This window comes from Sprattus sprattus (genome assembly GCF_963457725.1).
Source record: "Sprattus sprattus genome assembly, chromosome: 4".
Taxonomy (NCBI): Eukaryota; Metazoa; Chordata; class Actinopteri; order Clupeiformes; family Clupeidae; genus Sprattus; species Sprattus sprattus.
The window spans coordinates 19,470,179-19,476,178 of NC_137923.1; positions in this window are offsets into that span (position 1 = coordinate 19,470,179).

Here is a 6,000-nt window from a genome sequence, read left to right on the forward strand (position 1 = left end):
AGACCGCAGAGGGGGGGCAGGGGGCTGGTGGAAGTACTTAGGGTTACCACAGAGATAATTTAAATCCAACATATAACACTTAACAAATAGTATTTAATGTGGATATTAGTTCGTACTAGTGGATACATGATCATACAGTCATGACAAGCGTGATTAATATCGTACTTCACAGAGTGAGAGTGGTGACCTAAATCCTGAATATTCAGTGGCAGCACTATCCGTTCTGGTGTTCACAGGTAAAATAGCTAATGCTGATGAATCTGAAGGTCTAAGAGCTCCCCCCTGTGGATGCACCTGTGATGACGTTGGTGGTGGCACTGGGATTACTGTTGCACTGCTCGCCCAGAGCCGAGATGAAGACCCCGTACGTCTGCCCACACCGCAGCTCGCCCAGGGAACAGCTGGTATTGGCAGACCTGCAGGAGTCCATGTGCCCGTCGGTGGACGTGGCATTTACCAGGTATTCAACTGCATTGGCTACACCTGACCAGTAGATGGCAGCACTGCTGGAGCCACAGTTCAGACTTGTGGTGGTGATGTTGGGTGAGCAGGGAGCTAAGGAGGAGAGAGAGAAAGAATGTAAGAAAAAGCGTTAGCGTATGGATAGAGATAGAGAGTCATACAAATGTACCTCTGTGTGTACTCACTGCTTAGGACAACTGTGTTCAAGTTTACCCAAACTATTGTGTCCAAAACTACCGCACTACCTCCCGAACTACCCCACTAACTCACTTCAGTCAAAAGTTATAAAGGGCAACCTGTTCCCTTGAATATGACTTCTAAAGGGGTAGAAGATTTCATGTGACATGTGATGTATTTGCCATCATGTTCAAAGCCTGGCCTTGTCTGTACCTGTGTGCAGAGTAGCGCTGGGTTCAGAGGTGTCGTTATAGCCCATCCCACCATCCAGCAGCACGGTAATGTTGTACACCTGCCCGCACATCAGTTGCCCAACCTCACAGGAAGTGCCGTTGGTGTGGCAGGAAGTCTGGTGTCCTTCACCCAGTGCCCTCACGGTGTATGCGTTTGCTCCGGAGCCGGCCACCCAAGACACCAGACCAGCATTGGAGCCACACACGGGCACGGCAGTGACGTTCTGTACGTCACAGGCAGCTGAGGAGCAACAAGACCAGACAGACACCTGAGACACATACAAGATACTAGCTGAAATAAAATACTCATGTATATGTCTCTTTCTCTGCTGCCTAGCAAATTCAAATTCAAATTATTTATTGGCGTGACTGTTCATGTACAGTGTTGCAGAGTATATTAATCTCAGTAAAGCAGTGCTAATGATCTCCTCTTCTCAAGCTCACTTCTCCATTGAGTGTCTCTAAAACACACACACACACACACACACACACACACACCCACACCCACACAAACACACACACACACACACACACCCACACCCACACCCACACCCACACCCACACCCACACCCACACCCACACCCACACCCACACACACACACACACACATACGCTACCTGTAGTCAGTGAAACAGCAGAGCTGTAGCTGCTGTTGCAGGCTCTGTTAGAGGACGCCACACTGAGGGCGTACTGACTGGCACACTGGAGGCCCCTGAAGGTGCAGGATAGGCTGGTGGTGGAGCAGAGCTCAGAGAACCCACCAGGACCCGTCACCATCGCCCAGTAGTCACTGGCATTAAGGGTGGCATCCCAGGATGCCACCAGAGTGTTGGAGCCAGCGCTCTGAGACCAAGTCACATTCTGAGGAATGCAGGGTGCTGGCGGAGCGAGAGAGAGAGCAACAAAGAAAACTTTAAGTGCTTTGATAGTTTAAAAATACATTTCACCCTACATATAGAATTGTGGAGAGATTCATGTTGTGCTGTTCAGGATTTCACTACTAGTAGTACTACTTGATAGAACTAAATTAAATATATACCACTAGTTATGAATAACTCCGTTTGAAAGAAAAGAAGATTAATTTCAAATTGACCATGTTTTTATGTAAATCTTTGAACTAAAAAGAAAAACGATGTTTAGTCTCACCTGTCTGTAAAGATAGTAAAGCACTGCTTGAGCTGATGCAGTCTCCATGGGATACGGTTACCGTGACGATGTACCGCACGCCACACTGCAGGTTAGGGATGCTGCAGCTGCTGCCCGGGGAGCTACAGTTAAGTGCAGTTCTTCCCTCTGCCCTGGCGGTGGCAGTGTAGTTCATGGCAACTGCACCTGCACTGGAGTTCCAGCTGACCATCAGGGTGTTGGTGGCACAGGAGAGGGAGGTGGCCACACTCACCGGAGCACACGGGACTAGGACACAGATGGGCAGGTGCAAGATGAGATCTGGGCTCAGATGTGTACCATGGCTAATCTGTGTGATGCTGAGTCAGGAACAGCTCTGGTGCTGGTCTAGTAGGTGACTGTATCCGCACTAGATCTCATCAGGACCAGATCGGTTCTAGACTCAAGCGCTCGGAGATAGAGGTACTAGTTGTTTGGAACATATTACGCATTCACTTTCACATGACCTTTACTTTTGTGACAAGATCATAAATTAAAGCCATTTCATATTGTACACAAAGTGAATAAAATGACTGTGCTGTTCCTGAAACCAGATGTTAACATATATAGTGGCCCTGTACCTGAGTCCAGCCTGTACGGCGCACTGTTTGGGCTGGCACATCTTCCGTCGGTGGCCGACACGCTGAAGTTGTAATAGGTGCCGCACTGCAGGCCGCTGAGATGGCAGCCTGACTCACTGCTGCTGCAGTTGAGGACGTGCCCACCGCCGCTCACCGCTGTTCCCTTATAGAGCAGTGCAGTGGGCATGGCCTCCCACGTCAGAGAGGCTGAGCCACTGGAGCAGTTTACAGAGCCCTGGATTCTCGTTGGTGGACAGGGCGCTGGAAGAGACGAACATTGACAGTGGCTGGTTTATGATTCGGAGTGAAAAAGATGTGATTACAGGATTATATTGATATTGAAAAGAACAGGATGAGATGAGTACATTAAGAACCCCTGTACCCCAAAATAGATGCTAACATAATGGGGTCATTACAGCAATGCATTCGGATAAAATCTATATCCTATGTGAGGTAAGTGCCTTTAGTTAAAAGTCTTTAAAGGAGTAAATATAAATATAAATGTGTCAACAGACTTGGCTGTCTCATAAATGCATACATGTCAACTTGCACGGATTGCTTGTAAAACATACTGACGCAAAAAAAAACCTGGTTCCAAATGTATTGCGTGTAGTATAAAATAACGCATGAACACACAGACACACACTGTATTGAATACATTTGATTTGCACAATATCATGTACAGCTACCCACACCCCAAACCTGGTTGAGGCCCTGATTTTCTATGGATTTTATAGATTTTTTCCAGAAGGTTATACAGGTGGCCATCTGAAGGGGTTGGCATGCATGTAAATACTTAATCTATATGTAAATATACTGGTTTAGGTTATACTAGACTTGGTTTGGGTTGTCACTTCTCTGTGCAGTATTTACCTGTCTGCAGGATGACTGCTTGGCTTTGTTGGCTGGTGCAGTTCTGGTTGGCTGCGGCCACGCTGACGTTGTACCTGTGCCCACACAGCAGGCTGGGGATGCTGCAGGAGGTGCTGTTGGACGTGCAGTTGGAGCTGTGCCCACTCGTGGTGGCCAGAGCGGTGTAGTACTTGGCTCCAGTGCTGGTTGCCCACATCACATCTATGGAGCTCTCCCCGCAAGTACGAGTGGCATTCACATCAGTAGGCACGCATGGCACTGCAAATACATACAATCATGAGAAGGTTTTTTTTATTAATATGAGCATATGTGTGTATGCACTACTGTACATGGACATCATAGCTGCATGCGTGTGTTTACATGAGTGTGTGCGTCTGTGTGTCTTCCTTCACCTTGCTCTATAGTGAGCTCCTGGCTGGGCAGGCCGCGGCAGGTGCCCTGCACAGAATGCACCGACACCATGTAGGAGCGCCCACACTCCAGACCTTCCACGGTGCACTGCGTAGCTGTGGAATTGCACAGAATGCGCTGCCCTGTTCCTGTGGAGGCGGTGGTGGTGTAGGTCTGTAACGACAGGGCACTGGTGATGTTCCAGCCCACGGTCAGGTCTCCTGTGTCACAGTTGACATCACCACGCAGCTGCACAGGAGCACACGGCACTGAAACACAACCAAAACACACATCACTTCCTGGAGACTACAAAACATCACTTCAATCCCAACTAAATTTCAGAGATTCAGCTGAATGAAGAGTGCGCTATAAATTAAATGAATTATTATTATTATTAAAGCATACAAGACATCACTAATACCTAAATATAAATGTATAAATCCTGTAACATGTTCGTACATCTTAGGTATATATAGTACATATATAATATCTCAGATGTGATTTCAAGTGGGCTCAATTGCATCCCTCATCCATACCACTCCACATAGCAACATTGGTCAAACAGTTGTTGACCTACCGGACTCCATGTATGTGGGGGTGGAGGGGGAGCTGGTGCATCCCCCGTCTGAGTGCTGCAGTGTGATGGAGTAGTTCTGTCCACATGCAAGCTCACGGATGGTGCAGTGGTTGTCTGCGGTGCTGCAGTTCAGCTGCGTGCCCTGGCCGTCCTCCATCACTGCCGTGTAGGTGCCCACGGCCAGGAGATTCTGCCACATCACCACGGCATGGTTGGCAGCGCAGTCACGTATTGCATTCAAAGAGGAGGGGGGGCACGGGGCTGGAGCAGGGATAGAAGATGGAGGAGGATTTATGAACAGCTGGAGGATGTGAGAAGTGTGATGGTGTGTAAGTGAATGTTCTGGATTGGCAGTTGTCCATAGATGGTCCATAAATACCCGTAGTTGCGGTGGCATGCTGGGTCTGGGAGCTGTTGCACTTGATGTTGGTGGCGACTACGTAGGTGTCGTATGTGGTGCCGCAGCGCAGGCCTTGTATGTCACACTGGGTGTCCATGGCCATGCAGGAGTGGCTGGACCCGTCCGAGTGCACAGCCATGCCGAGGTAAAAGACAGCACCATTGCTCGTCTCCCAGTCCAAAGACACAGAGTCCGCATTGCAGCTCTCCACCAGTGTGAAGTTCTGAGGTGTGCAAGGCACTAGGAGTAGAGGAGATAAACAGTTTTAGGTGTTTATTAAGAGAGAATTTGTTTACCTGTTTATGTGTGTGTGTGTGTGTGTGTGTGTGTGTGTGTGTGTGTGTGTATGTCTCTTTTCATTCCGTTTCTATCATCCCAGTCACAAACTTCACACACCGGGTGGTGATTTCACTCCTCTCCAGTACCACGTTCTGATCTTGTTTGTGTTGCAGAGAAATATGGAGAACAGAAAGTGCAGCGCAGCCCTAGGAGCACAATAGTGAACCCCTTTCCTGGTGAACCCCTGTACTGGTGAACCCCTTTACTGGTGTAATCTCTTTATTGTATCCTCCCCACACTATCCCATGAGCGCCTGAGATCATCTCACCCGTCTCAGCTGGCTCTCCCAGAACACGGTCGGTGGTGCACTCGTCGTGCGAGGCGGTGATCCAGATGCTCAGGACCTCGCCGCAACTGACGGCAGGCATGGCGCAGCTGTTGGTGTGGGAGCTGCAGTTGTACTTGTCACCGTGGTTACCCTGCGCCTCAACTGTATATGACAGCGCCCCCGCCGCCGAGTCCCACGTGCTGATCAGAACATCAGAGTCGCAGTTGGCCGACGTCTTCACGTTTTGCGGCAAACAGGGAGCTGTGAAGAGAGTGAAACATTAGCAGAGGAGGGGAACATTCTGCCCTTTAGGTACACAACCGTGGTTTGTGTTGTGTATGTGTCTTGTTCATAGATTTCACTCTTCAACTGACCACAGGAAATTACCTTAACATTTTCACATTTGTTGTTTCTTTTATATATTACCGGATGCTCCATGGGCGAAAGCAATGGTAGGAATAAACCCTGGATATGTGAGCTCATGTTTGTCTTAGTGCATACGTATCCATCCTTATCCAGTGGGGGTAGTATTTCTC